Source organism: Neltuma alba, unplaced genomic scaffold, assembly GCF_004799145.2.
Source record: "Neltuma alba isolate B1F8T4 unplaced genomic scaffold, ASM479914v2 tig00010254_pilon, whole genome shotgun sequence".
Taxonomy (NCBI): domain Eukaryota; kingdom Viridiplantae; phylum Streptophyta; class Magnoliopsida; order Fabales; family Fabaceae; genus Neltuma; species Neltuma alba.
In genome coordinates this window covers 203,343-219,287 of record NW_021635181.1, presented here as the reverse complement: position 1 = coordinate 219,287, position 15,945 = coordinate 203,343, and positions in this window count along the sequence as shown.

The window sequence follows — 15,945 nt, the reverse complement described above, 5'->3', positions numbered from 1 at the left end:
GAGGCTAGTTTTGCTAGGGTTTGGAGTTTTGGAGGCTTGGAATCTTTGGGCTTGAAGCTAGAAGAAATTTGAAGCTTGTAACTTGAATTTTCTGGTTTTTTTTTCTTCTTCCTTTCTTGTTTCTGCTATGACTACTAGCTACTCTTATAGTTGTAGTTCTTTACTCAATATGTATAGCTAAATCCGTTTTTCTAGGGTTATTTTGATCTATTGTATGGATTGAGACTTGGTTTTACTATCTCTTGAGTGTTAATGATAATGTTCAGTTGTTTTTACTTTGAGCTTAATGCTTCCTTTTGTCTGGCCATCATTTAGATTGATTAGTCTAACTTGAGAAAGTTTAACTAATTTGTGAACTTTGGTAAAAACATGCTAGTCCAGAAATTTAATTGAGTAAATAGATGGTTTATCGATAGGGCAAAGATGTATCTGTTGACCTAGCATAGACCAAATGGGTTTTGGTTTTTAAAGTGCAACCTTTTCAAACAAGTGCAAGAGATTGCTGTGTTTTAATCGTGATTGCAAACATTTGGTTTTGACTTGAGAAAGCTTAATCAATTCTGTAAACCCAGGCTAACTGAACTTATTGTAAAGCACTACTTGAGAAGTAATTAATCCAGTTTCATGAAGTACTTTAGTGAAGAATAACCCTAGTCTCTTAATTGTTTCAAGGTCGATTTGATTTTATACTGCTTTAAACCATTGTTTTTCTAATTTCATTTCACAAACTCTTTCACAACAATTGTTTCACTTAACCTAATCAAGTACACAATTATGATTTTCAACTCATCTAGCCTTAGTCTCTGAGGAAACGATACTTTTTATATTACTTGCGACCCGTCCACTTGCGGTCAAGATATTTGGTGAACATTAGGCTCAATGTGGGCCTCACAAAATTTTTGGGCTGATCCTAAAAGATGGCCCACAAACCAATCACTATCTCAAACTAATTAGAAACTTTATCAGTTACTATTCACTAGTAACATTTCATAATTTTTCCAGACCTCCAAAAATTCGTTTCTCTCCATGATAATTCACCTTTTAATATGGTAATATGATTTGGAAATTTTCAGAATTTTTCGCCACCTCTAGGTATTTATTTTGAATTTTCTCCAATTAGGCCTTTATCGGTAGTTCTGAGGGAAAATAAATTTTCTAAAATTAATTCCTGAGCTTTCAAGGCCTAAAACCAATTTTATAAATTCTAAAAAATATTTATATGATTTATCTATCAATCTCTCAAATTTATTGAGGCCTCTAACTACTTAAGATAATTATTTTCCTCCGATTTTCTAATATTTTCCCGAAAAACCTCCATTTACGGGAAATTCCGTGATAAATCATTTTTACCGAAATTCCATCTTTCGAGCCTCAATCGAGTTTTCAAAATCTCTACTCTACACTTTTCCCATTTTTCAGGGATTTTCTGAAATTTTTTTCCAAATTTTCCTATTTTGCTCTTCTTAGACCGATAGTTATGAAAATGCCAATCCAAACCTTATCGGAGTTTCACATCAAAAGTTGTTTCATCTCCCCATCTAGTTTTTATATTGACCCTTATCCCAATTTTTGATTTTCTATAACCAGATGAAAATTCTTGGGGTGTGACAGTCTTTCCCTGAGTCCTTCAAACTTTTGTTCACCTACAAAAATCAAATTGAGCTCATGGTCATCTAATTCAAAATATATCAGATACATAAGAGCCAATAAGTGAGTAAAACTCAAGAATTATCATATAAAAACACACAATTGCATCTTCCACTCTTGGTGCACAAAAGACCTCTAACTTAGCCCAATTTGCTCAAGTAAAGTTCGTGTAAACACAAGTTTGAGCTAGAAAATGTAAGTAAAATATGACACTTGTCAATCTTGTTCCAAAAGTTAGAAAGACTTAGCATATTCAGTTGCCCTCAATTACTCCACATATTCCCTGTTGATTGTAACTTAGGCAATCTTAAGTTTCTCCATATTTCCACTTGTCTGATGTTGACATCTCTCTTCCCTGTCTCTGTCCCTGTCTCTGTTGCTTGCACTATGTTATCCTTAGAGAAGCTCCAAATAGAAGGTTGCAATGAATTGAAGCATGTTTTGCAGGGAGATGGTGATGGTGATGCATGGAAGAATTCGAGATTCTCAAAATTGAAATTTTAGTCTGTTTATAATTGATGCAAATTAGAATGGGTGTCCCTACTCTTTTTAGCTCAGAGGTTTGTACAATTGCAACATCTATCTATAAGAGATGCTCCTCAAATGAAATTTTTGTTTGGTGAAAATGCTGGTGAGGAACAACTGATACATGATCAAGATGAGACTCACATAGTGCCTCCTCTTCTAGAATTTGTCAAGCTAGAAACTTCCAAATCTTGTTGGAATTGGCTTAGAAAGATATCATCCAAGGTGGCCATCTATAAAGTCAATAAAATGGAGGGTTTGTTCAAATATGGTACGCCTTTGCTCTCCCAATATGTTTGTTGACGTGATTAAAAAATTTATAGCTAAAAGTGTTCATGTGATTAGAATATCTAAATTAACTGCATTGTTCATCTTGAATATTTGAATCTCACTGCTTTTGGTTTTGATGTGCCCTGTATTATGAAAATAAAAATGTGATTACCAATAGCACTGAAGATCATACATGACAATTTTCATCATTTCTTAAACTATCTACTTCTTTTTGCGTTTCTTTTTTAAAAGTAAACTAACAACGCTTGTATTTTAATTTTGGAAAATTACTATAAACGACATAGAAGAGTCAAAATTTATTGTGAAAAAGGATTAAAATTATAATTGAAATAATGGACTAAATGTGAATCAATTGATTTAGCTTCTACACATTTAATAAAAAAAATTGCTGACATCTTTCTTCTTTGAAAAAAGAAAAGAAAAGAAAACACCTTAACAGAAGTTGGGCCTTACATTCTCCAAACTTTTATGCCGCAATTTGTCGTTGTACTTCACCGTTATCAACATTGCAGAATATTTTGATGCAGGGATAATCCAGTACATTCTGTGGTCATTCAATTTATTTATAATTTCTAAAGCCCACGATAAATATTGACTCTTATGGGCCCCTCATCATAATTTTTCATTGACTTCATTGAGAACTCCATTTTCTTCTACATGCATATGGCAAATCTTTATTTCTTTAATTTGTCAAAAAAATTGATAGACTAGGTCTATGCAAGGATAATACATGTACATATAGAATTTTAATTGATCCTGATTTATCTTTTTTTTTTTTAATGTTAATGGTTCTTTCTTCTTTTTTTTGCCTTCCCGTTTCCTTTTTCACAAATCAGGAATTTCAGGAGTATAAGGGCCATCAACTGAGCCGGAGGAATGAAGAACACAAGCCATTGGCAGCTATAGAAAGGATTGAACTTGATAATTGTGTAGTAGAATTCATTTTCGGCTATAATACTGGGGTTGAAGAACAACTTCCAACATTTCAATACCTTAAAAGATTGACTTTGAAAAAATGCGCAAGATTGAAATTTGTCTTTTCTGCTCATATATGTCAAAATCTGCCGGAGTTAACTTCTGTAACCATATCCTGCTGTGAGGATTTGGAGGCAATTTTTTCGGGGAATGAAGAGACTCAAAAGAATCTATCCATCGCCGAATCTTATCTGTTGAAATTGAAGAGTTTGGTAATCTCTGAGTGCAACAAGCTTAAATTCATTTATCATTCATGACCAAGGCTGCTACCTCGATGCTTCCACAACTAAGCGATCTATCCATATCAGATTGTTCTCAAATGGAAGAAATTTTCAGGTGCTCAAGTATCGAAGATCATGACATTGATAATAGTGAAAGGGAGATTATGTTGTCAGACATGGAATGTATGGAATTTCATAACTCGCCGAGACTCATTGATGTCTGCCGAGTGTTTAAGTTACACATCAGGGAGTTTTGCAAAGTTGAGGTTCATGATTGCCCAAAACTTGTGCCAATTATGAGTGCAATTATTGATTGGACTAAAGAGGCAAGTAACATTCTGCATTTGTTTTTCTCAGTGCTTCATTTTCCACAATGCAAATCTTGTTTTTGTTTTATTTTGTAATATTAATTAAATTGATGCTAGCTGAATATTTTATGCTTCCTTTTTCACAGAAAAAGCTAACTTTATCTGACAATCAATAATAGTTCAAACAATAGAAGTTAAAGAGCAAAAGGGTTTCATCTAGCATTATATATTTCCTGGTTAGTGAACTACATGTGTTAAATGAAAGATATCATTTCTTTAGTTTGATCGTTAGTAGTGAAACATGACGAAGCATTTTATATAACAAAATAGGTGTTAAATGTATTACAATTTCCAATTGTATGGAAAGATTTTGGTTAATTTGGTCTCCCTTTTTCCATGATATGTCCAGAGAACTTGTAATGTTTTATCCCCCCATCTTTCACTTCTATGTTATGTGCAGAGACTTGTAAGGGAGTATGCGTTGAAATTCAGCCAATTAATCAATAGTGAGTCTCTCAATCTTCCGCTTTCTATTCTAAATCCTGGAGAGCTTCATATTCAAAGTCCTAGAGTTGAACACAAGTGGCGAATCATTGGTGATGATGAGCAAGGAGAGACCAACGGCTCAGGTCTTGTTCCCACACAAGTTTTGAGCTTCCAGTATCTTAATTCCTTAGAAGTTTATCACAGTAAAAATTTGAAGGTTGTATACTCAATGAGCACTATTGTCCACAACGGCCTTCCCAAATTGACTTCCCTAACTGTATCTGATTGTGAGGAATTAGAGGTGATTTTTGGACATAGTGTTGAAGATGATGCCAACTACGGCGAGACAGTTGTGCTATCAAGCTTGAGGAGGATATAGCTAAGAAATTTGCCAAATTTGATGAGTGTTTGTCAAGGTTTCTAGTTTCAAGTGGAGCTCAGCGACATCAGCATATGCAGTTGCCCCAAATTTGTGGATTCAAGTTTGGGATCGGCTCTTCAACTATTGGGAACAATATCGGTATGAATAAATATTATTCCATTCTATGTCATGTTGATTAGAGTCTTCAAAATCAGATGGAGGACTAATATGTGGTTTAGAATCGTATATATCATTTTGCTAGCTGCAGCTGTATAAATTAAATAGGTAAAATATAAATTATAAGAGATTTTCAAGGACATGAATGGTAAAAATAATACTTGATGAATGTAAACATCACAACTAGATTTTCGTTCAATTTTGGAGCATAACAGATGAAATATTGAGTATATATGTGTGTGTGTGAGAGACTTCATTTCATGTATTTTAATATTTATTAAAGATATTCTTTTTAAATTTTCTTGTAGAACCATATCAAAATTTTGACTATCAAATTTCACCCCAAAAAAGTTGATAATGAAAGAATAATTGTGTGTTTAATCGTACATAGATATATAAACATTTGTATATCAGCAAAGAGTTTGCTGGGTATGCTTACAAAATTTTTTGGGAAAACTGGTGATAAATCCCTCATTAAAAAATTAATTCGTCAATGATACCTAAATATTTTGTGCAACTTAATTCGTTAACGGTACTTAAGTATTTTGTGCAACTTAACTTCCTTTATGTGCAAGTTATCTTCCTTGGTGCAACTTATCATCCTATGGATAATTTGCCAATTAATTTTCTAATGAGGGACGCTTTTCCCAACTTTTTTTATCTTTTTAAGTTAAAAAAATACTAAAACATTTAATTAATGTGAATACATTTTTATTTTTTATTTTTTATTTTTTTAAACTGAAATTGTAGTTGTCGACAGAAGATTCAAATTTTCAAACTTCATCAAACACTGATGAACAAGTGTTTGTAAATGAAGAAAAAGGGACGATCTTGACCTCAAGATCAGTGGAGTACTTGGCTTTGGAGGATTCAATTAACCTCATATCTATATGGGAGGGTCCTACTTTCATGGTCTTCCAAAATCTTATAAAGTTATCAGTGACTAGATGCAGAAAATTGAAATACATCTTCCCAAGCTCTGTGATCAGAAGCCTACCATGTTTCAAGAGTCTGCACATTAAAGAATGTGAAGAGTTGGAGGAAATGATGTCATCAGAGAATCACTTTCTAAATGCATCTTCTTATTCCTTCTGCTTCCCACAACTTCAATATCTTATAATTATTAGATGCAGAAAGTTGAAATGGCTCTTCCCCTTTCTGCCCTCAACTCATCTTCCACAGTTGACATTTCTAACTATTAAAGAGTGCTCTCAACTAAAGGGACTTTTTAAATGCAAACTTGAAATCCATGGGGAAGGCCTCTGCAAAAACATACTTACCAACCTAACACGTCTTAGGGTTGATGATTGCCCCATCTTCTCCAAAACCACAATCATTGCTCTTCGAAAGTGGATACGCTGGTACGCAGATTACTAACCATACCTGCCCATATTTGACTTTACATCGTCGCCCCCCCCCCCCGGGGAAAAAAGAGGAATTTCTTATTTTCTCCACTGGCGTGATATTCTTTGTTTACCGTTAGTGGTCCTTAGGCCTAATTCTCCCTTATTTATATACCGGCTTTTCTATTCGAGAGGATGAAATTGATGTACAAGTTTTGGAACAACTAGAGAATGAAACTTTTCATACATGCTGCATATTTTCTTCAGATATATTCTTTACCTTGGTAAATGACTATTGTAAATTGATTTTGAGATTGTCATTTTTCTCATATAAATCGAAGCAACGGATGATGACGACGACGACTTCTTTATGAGCCTGGTTGCAGATGCAATGTCAAGTAGGAGGGAGTTGCAGTCTGTGATAATTGGCCTACGTACAATATGTTTCAGTTTAAGATGCATTGCATGCAATCAATATTCTAGAAGGGATTCATTTGTATCAGTTTTATTTAAATATTTTGGTTTGTTGTTTACACACATAATACTTTTTAAAGTTTCAATTAACATCTGTGCCTATATATGAATTATGATTCATTCATTTTTTGTGGAATGTCATTTCTAGCGAAGATATATGAATTTTTATAAATAATTTTTTTTTGCTTGAAAGAATTAAAAAGTCGAAATGATTAAAAAAATAAGAAGATGGATGAAATAACATGTCCATGCCTTTTCCATAAAGATCAATGGATAAAATTTTCAATGACTTTGGATTATTTTTTATTTTTGGGTTAAGATGCAAATTTGCCAGAAAGTTTTTGCTCAGAAATGCAGGAAACCAGGAAGTTTTTTTGGATGTGAATTTGACTTGAAAGTTTAAAAATGTGGCAAGTTAGCTTATACTAGCATTAAAAATATTAATGGTCAATGTTACTATTTTAATAGTCAATATTAGTGTTTTAACGGTATAGAACAAAATTGCTATAATTACTTTTGATACAAATTTTCAGATGTTTGACTCTTCTCAGTATAAATTTTCAAGGCAAATTTGCACTATAACCTTTTATTTTTATTGAGCACTCTTAGGAGACTGAGTTTAGATTATAAACATTATTTACAAATTTTGTCTCCATTAAAGTTATTAAGTTTATTTTCAAATTTAAATTTAATAAAGAAAATGAGCAAAAATGAAAGAGACATTCTCTGATGCACCCAAATGCAGAAGTAAGGACGGTGGTCCACTCCCATGCCTACAAAAGATTGCATCTTGGATGTGGTCATAAACGACCCTGGTTTTGTTATGCGTTTTGTTTTAGGCTTGTTGGTAGGGAATTGGATTATAGCCTATAAAATTGTGAGTTTAAATTCCATGATTAATATAAAAATCTTATGAGTAGACAATACGTAAGTACTTCTGTAAATATTTTTTGAGCTGAAAATTGTCCTGGTCTTGATAAATCTTGGATACTCAACTGAATATTTTGTTAGAAAAAGAATGAAATAGGAAGGGATTGAGCCAGCTACCTAAGTCCATCTTTGGAGTTTAGAGTTTAATGGACGACAAATGAGAAATCGGATCACTTATAATAAAATGGATGAAGCTAAAAAGAAAGGAAGTCATACGTCATTCTATCATTTAAGTATGTCATTTGATTATTTCTCATGTAAATTAAATGTATAAATAACCATTAATTTTAGAGGAGCGGAGGAATCATTATTACTCTGCTCGAGCTTAGAGGAACAAGCATAGGATTATTAAGAAATAAATAATTGCACTGCAAAATTGAAAGTTTTAAGCAGCAACAAAAACTCGTCACCAAGTCATTGCCATAGCAACTGGTGTTGAAATTTATTAGCGGCAGCAAAAAGTCATCAAAGAAAAATAGGACCTGACCCCCATCGACCACCACCAGTCACTACCAGTCTCCTGCTAGGTGTTGCTATGTCACTCGTCACCTCGTCTATGCCACATGTCCCTACCTCAATGTGTCATGTCACCAACTGGATATTGCCACCTTAAATATGATCCTTCCATGGTTCAAACTTCTAACCTCCCCCTTCTACACCCCTTGTTATCATTGAGCTAAAATGAATTTGGTAATAATTATTATAAAATTATATATATAATAGTAATAAAATATTGAAATATATTTTTAGTGGCAACTTTTGGTCACCACCAAAAGTGCCCTTTGGCGGCTACTTTATATTAAATATTGTTAAATAATAACTTATTGTTAAATATTTATATTTAATTTTCTTAGTTGATTAAAATATTTATTTATAATATCCATTTTGCATATAATTCATACAATATTATTTGTGTTATATGTTTTTATTTCTAATTATTTAAGCTATTATTATTTATATTAATATTTAGTTTATAATTATGAGATGTAAAAATAGTATATAAAAAATAATAAAATTTAATTATAAATTTTATCATAATTATTTAACTCTCTCACACACACAAAATTATAATATCTCACTTTCATACACACATTCATTTCTTCCTCCTTCCTTCTCTTGCTCTCACACATTATATTATCTCTTTAACCCTCTCTTTCTCTCTCTATAACACAACGTGTGAAAATACTTTATTTTGCTATAACAAATCATACTAATGAACAAAATTATTGTTTAAATATGATAGTTTTTTTTGAAAAAACTTAAAATAATAATACAAAGTTAGAATAGACTTTCTATGACAACATTTAGTATTGCCACTGAAAGTTACTTAAATGTCATCGCTGAAAGGTGTTTTCAATGGTGGCATGGTGAGTCACGATTGAAAGCTTTTTTTAGCGGTGACAAGGACGGTCACAGCTAAAAGTCCTTTTCAGTGGCAGCATTAGGTTGCCGCTACTAAAAATATACTTTCAGCAGCAACATTAGGAATCACTATTGAAAGTCTCACTTTTGAAAATTGACTTTCAGTAGTGACTCTAAAAAGTCGCCACTAAAAGTTATCACTGAAAGTCTTTTTTTTTTTTTCTGTAGTGTTGTGATCTTGTTTAAAATTAGATCTCATTCTCATTATGTGCCAAACTCAAACTTCGAGTGACAGATATGACTTGCCATGGGAGTTAAAAGGCCGTTAAGAAAATTTGTTTCATTCACTAATAAAATATGTAATTACACTCATCCAACGAGAATTATCAAGAAAAAAGAGGAACAAGGATTATGAATAAACACAAATAAATGGGTATATTTGGAGTCCTTTGATCTCCCTGATTGGGAATCTCTTTCCCTCAGCCTCTAAGTAAACCAAGTGCAATACATTTCGCAAGGACAAGAAAAAAAGAGCCAGAGTAGGTGGTTGTTTCTTGGACGTGTAGAGTGCCGCCTATGTCCAAACTTCCTCACTACCCCTACACTGGGATTACCAAATTACTCTTCTATATATATCAATAAAACAATGAAATTTTTTTTCCAAATTACCCTTTTTCTGTCAATTGTTTGGTCATTTCTCAAGCAAAGTCTTGTGCATCAGATTTAATCATACCGGAGCTGCGCTTATCCTCTAGCGGTGGTGTACCTGCCAGCCGGAATCATCCACCTTCGTTTCTCCTTCCTTGGATGTTCATTATTGTACACTCTTTTGATCCTATTTGTAAATCATTTTCAGCATATCTCATATAGATCAAGAAAAAATTTAAATTTCATTAACTTTCATATGAAATTCAACAACTTTTCAACTTTATCCCTATTTAATATACATTCTATCCCATGAATAAAGTCAACATAGTAATAAATAAAAGATAAAATTATTCATTATATTCACATAATAAATTTCTCTCTTTGCCTGATAAATGTAATAAAAAAATGTCCTCTCTCTCTATCTTATAAATAAAATTACAGAAATATCATCCTATTATTAGTTCATGAGTGATGGTTTTATCTTCTTTTTTTTTTTCTGAGAATTGTGATCAGATTCTAAGGAAGAAATATACTTATTAAAAAGTCCCATTACAATTGAGTGATAAGTTCCAGTGTAGAAAATAAACTTTTAACTAATCACCTGTTATTGGGACTTCTTACTACTCATCTTCCTTCTTTGGATAATATATCGAAGCCTAGTATGTGATGAGATGGAGAAGACAAACAAAACAAGAGAAGTAAAATCATATTCAGGAAAGGTAGTAAGATTACCAAATACACAGATACAATTTCAATATGAGAAATGCTGTAGGTCAAAATCCACAAGCCAAAGGATATTATAACATTGTAAGTTCTCAAGTTAAAACTTTCGAGGGAAAGAAGGTATTTACCAATACACATACACAGATATATATATCCAACCGCAAAACAATTTATATTTGGAAAGCGTTGTTCCATTCTTTTCATTAACTTTTGACAATTAAAATACTGGACATAAGTCTAATGGCAATGTTCTCTAGTACAGCATGATAGATATGTTGGAATATTTATAAAATGAAGATATATGTTTTGTTTAAAGTTTTGTCCTTATATGAATGTATTAAATTAATAAATTTATATGATGGGCTGTATCTATATATAAATTAATATGTGTGTGTGAAGGGTTATGTAGGGAATCAACACTAAAATTAACCAAGGTTTTGTCTTTTTGATTTCTATAGACATCTAAGTAAAGAAGCGACAACCATCACTCATGGTGAAAGGTTGTGTTGTTTTTTCAAGGCAACCCTGCATGCTAAAAGGTGTAACTATTTAATTATATTACGTTGGTTCATGAACCCATATATGGTTGCAACTTTTAATTAAAAAGGTATCATTCCAAGAGGCATTTTTTCAAAGCATCATTTCATGGTCAATATAAACGCATTATCATCACTCCATTTGCACACAACATAACACAAACACAAAACAACATCAAATTCATTGGCTTCATTTTTGAGTGCATGCAGAGATAAAGACAAATTATCACTTTGTAAAGGCTATTATTGTCTTAGCTTGAGTGTTGGGAGTACAATTCAGACTCAAGATCTTCATTGTATTCGAAAAGAAATTCGCCGGTCAACTCAACTTGCATGATATAAGATGAGAATAGGTGAGGCAGAAGTAAGACTAAAAGAAAGTGTTGTTCACATATTGAAAATATCATGTGTTACTTTCTTCTTTGTCTCTTCCTTTTTTTCCCCTCTTCAGAGAACCATTCTCGGCGACAAGATATATAATAGAGCAGCATGTTACAAGATTTCCATAATTCTGAATCTCCTCAAATGTTAAGAAAGTAAACGATCACTAGGTGATCAGAATATAACCTTACAAAATGAGTAAATGTGATACACATAAAAGAACAAGGGTAATTTCGAGCGATTATGACATAGCAAAGTTAACTTAAAGGCAAATTAGTTAGTGCACAGTCTAGATGTAGATAAAATCATTCAATAGTTATAGTAGAAAAACTTATTAGCCTTTGAACACAAGAAAATAATTGTTGCTTGTGGAAATGTATCATTTACCAATCGTAATTAATGCATTTGATAGGCCTGCCAAAGGCAACTTGTTGACAAAATGCATGAGATTGTGAATAGGTTGGATGCAGAGTTGAATGAGGAATGAAAAGAATGTGAGATATGAGAGTGTAACTCATCATCAAGGTATAGGGATGTTAGAAATGATAAAGAAACAATTTTGCAAAGGACCCAAATCAGCAAACACAAGTTTGCTATTTAAAAATCAAGTTTTCAACGTGTGTCAAATACTTGTCACTTTTGAAAAGTAAAAGAAATGGAAAACAGACAAGGCGATCGTTAACAAAAACAAGAGATTGTCAAAAAAAATTTGGGAAGAAAGCGCTTGGCGTCAACAAGCCCTCAAGAATATCAAGAACAAGATGTGATTGTCCACAAAAATGCATAATTGTAAATAGAATGAATTTGAAAGTCACATATGATTAAGTTACGAAGACTTGACATTAAGAAAATCATTTTCTTGAAAAGCCTCCAGATTTACTCTGTTGTAAATTTCTCAACTACGTTGAACATTTTTAGACTAAATAGATCCTTGTAAATCTTCAATCTTTTGTAGATTTATTTTATTCTTTAGCCTCATTCTTTCTGTTAACTATATATTTTCATCTCTGCAAAACAATATTCAATTATGTGGTTCAGGAGTTCCAAATGACTCAGTCCAAATTTATTGATCTTGGTGGACTAGGGAAGGAATTACATATTGCGTATTTGGGGTCCAGAAAAATGGAAAATTATTTTGACTTTGGTGAAAAGTAGCTTTCTCAATTACTCTGGTTTAGGGCTGATTAATGATCGTTGGATTACGAATAAAAATACATTGACTACGTCTCTATTTTACCTAAATTATAGAAACCTCCTCTTTATTTTGAAAACATATATAAACCTTCCTTAAAATTAAAATTTATGTTACACAAACCCTGTGTTTTTAAAATTCTATTTTTATTCATCTAATCATTAGTTGACCATTTAGCATGACTTTCAAACTTCTATTTTGATCAAAATATCCCTCTTTAACATAAATGTTATTTAAACATTTATATCTATAAAAAAATAATTTTTGATGCAGCAAAAAACAGTTATAATACATGTATTTTTAAAATTTTTAATATGTTATAGAATTTTTAGTTTTAATTGTATTATAGAATTATATAATTTTACTTCTTCATGAAATATTGAAACTTATGATTTCTTTTAAATGGCTAGAAAATATTGAATGCTTATTTTTTATCATATAATATAAATTATGTGAGTTTGGAAAATTATACAAGTCATTTAAATTTATAATTTAAATATTTTTAAAAAATTGTTGCAAACATTTATAACTTATTTAATTTGATCGGTCATATATTTATTTAAAGGATTAATCAAATTTCTATTTAATAATTTTTTTATGTTTACATTAAATAAATTACTTAGTTTTCTGGCCCAATATGATAAAAAAAACAAACAAACAACCATTTGTAAAAATAAAAAATAAAATTAAGGTAATGGAGAAACTCTTAAATTCTTCAAGATAGTTTTAGCTAAAATTTAGGAATTTAATATTACGAAGGGTAAATGAGTAAATAGAAAGTATTTCAATATAAATTTTAATTTAAAAAGTATCTTTTTAGAATATTCTTAATGGAGCTAATAGTTTGAACTTAAGTGTATGTTTTCAAAATAGAAGGGAGGTCTGTGTAATTAAGACACAATACAAGGGAGGTTAAAGTGTTTTACTCTTGAATTATTTATTAATTAGATTAGATATGTTGTAATCCTTCAATTGCTTTTGTTTGTGCTTTATTTTACAAGCCTGGATCAATCCCATGTGAACTCCCAAATAAAATATAGCAGCCACTTGCATTTGTTTGAGGCAGATTAATGGTAGTGGGATTAAGAATGAAACCCACTATGATTAATTATCACTTTCTGCTTTTCCTTTATGCATTGGTCTTTCTTTCCTAAAAACCTTTTAATTTCATTCCTTTCCACTTGGGTCATATCTGTTATTAGGCCAATTTTTTTAAAGTGTTAGGTAAGGTTTCCAATGGAATTGGGAATCTAGTTCGGAGAATTTGCACTAATGTTACTTAATATTCTAATCACGTAGGGTTAGTGGAAGCTAGAAGAATTTAATTAACATGTATGGTATATGCAAACTTGCTTAAATCTATTATTGTTATAAACTATACAAGAATTAGGTAATGCTCAACTAATGTTTTTAAACGGGGTGGGGCTAAATCTAGCTATCACTGACTTGTTAAAGAGCACATTAGACATGTTTCTTAGCAGTGCGAAAGATGCGCTTAGCTTTGTATTATTGTATTATTTATACTTTCAAGTTACATCATTGTTATTTTTATACGCCGATGTCGTATATTTTTCATTTCACAAGATAAAATATTAAAATTCAATAAATAATAAAATTTTCATCATCCACAACCATATATAATTATAATATAAAATGTATAAAAATAACATACTATTTCCAGATTATGAATAATATATAGTTTATTTAGTCTATGTAGAGAAAGCGCTAGAGAAACTTACAGAGATGGCAAAGTTAAGGGAAACAAAGGGAAAACCTCCTTTGAAATTGCATTGAGAAAGGCTTAACCGTTTAACTAAGATGATTCTACTCTACATCATGCATGAAACTATAAAATTATTTAGGTTGCTGTATGTTTATCTCTGTCTCTGTGTGTGTGTGTGTGTGTGTGTGTGAATGGCTGAGGCGGTATATATCAGCTGCAATAATTGTTTTCTGTGATCAGCAAAATAACAAGAAATGTTGAAACCAGATCAATAGGCCACTAACAAAAACAAAACTCAAGTAAACGGCGTTTCAATAAAAATGACAACAAATTTCGAAAGGATGGATACGATTATGTAATAATGGGGTTGTATATTTTAATATATTACCTCTGATCCTTAATATAAGACCTTGATCCACTTTGTCTCTCATATTTATGTATTTTTTCCCAAAACAGTCCTTCTAATAGTGATAGTTCTAGCCAATACACTTGATTAGTAAGGATATTTTAGGAAAAACAATGTCTATTTATTACATATAACTAACTTAACTTATTTCCTTAATATCATCAAATTAATCAACTAGCTCTTATGTTTAGGACCGAAGGTAGTAATAATTGTAAATGGAATTGACTGATTAATATAAACTAAGTTTAGATTCCAATTATTTCACTAATTAATCATCCCGTTCTTCATGCTTTCTCCAAAGATCAACGCGCATGCACAAGAAGATGTGACTATGCACATGACACAATAAAGAGCTTTATTGTTGAGTCATCAGTTAATTAAATGTAATTTTGTGTATGTGAGGTGCAATAGCCAATGATATTGCCGCAATTCAATTTTATAAGCATAGAGGGAGGCAAAAAACGCTCCAAAGACTAAGTACTAGTTTCTCACTAAGCCCATCTTAACATCTCTCTTTCTCAGAGGAGCTCCAAATACTAACACCGATTCTATATATATGATCTAGACAAGAAATTTGTTTTGATTAGAAATGTAAGATCTTAATCTATTCTTTTCTCCTAAGTTTATAATTCTTTACCCAAAGTATTCTATTAATTGCACATAATAAGAAGATTGTCATTGAGAAGTAGTTACAATATACATGATTTAAAAGGGTATTCTATGAAAACCAACATACATTTATTACAAACAGCAAATTTAACTATTTTCTTATATTAGCAACTTAGTTATTTAAAATCTTATATTAATAACAGGAGGTAGCATAAAGCTATAGTGAATTGAAAAAAATCTATCAGTTACTGGTTGTTTGTCTTCTCAACTCGAAGAATATATTATACCAGCTTCTCCCAATTTTTGGTAGAATTAACCAAATCTCCGTGCAATTTCATTTCATGAGATTTGAGCACGTTTATTTTGAAATTGAATAAACTATGAATTTTAATAAAATGCAAAGAAAGGTTTATTTAATTTCATTTTGGAATTGTATGGTCATATATACAAGAAACAGATTCATGATGAATATATAGACATATATATATAAAAGCAACAGTTGCAATGACATCTATTGAAGTTGAAAATGATAGAAATATTATTTGAGTGAACAACATGTATGAAGAAGGTTATTGGAGGTGCTAATGAGGATGATGGATAAAAAAAAGTACGAAATCCTTTGAAAAT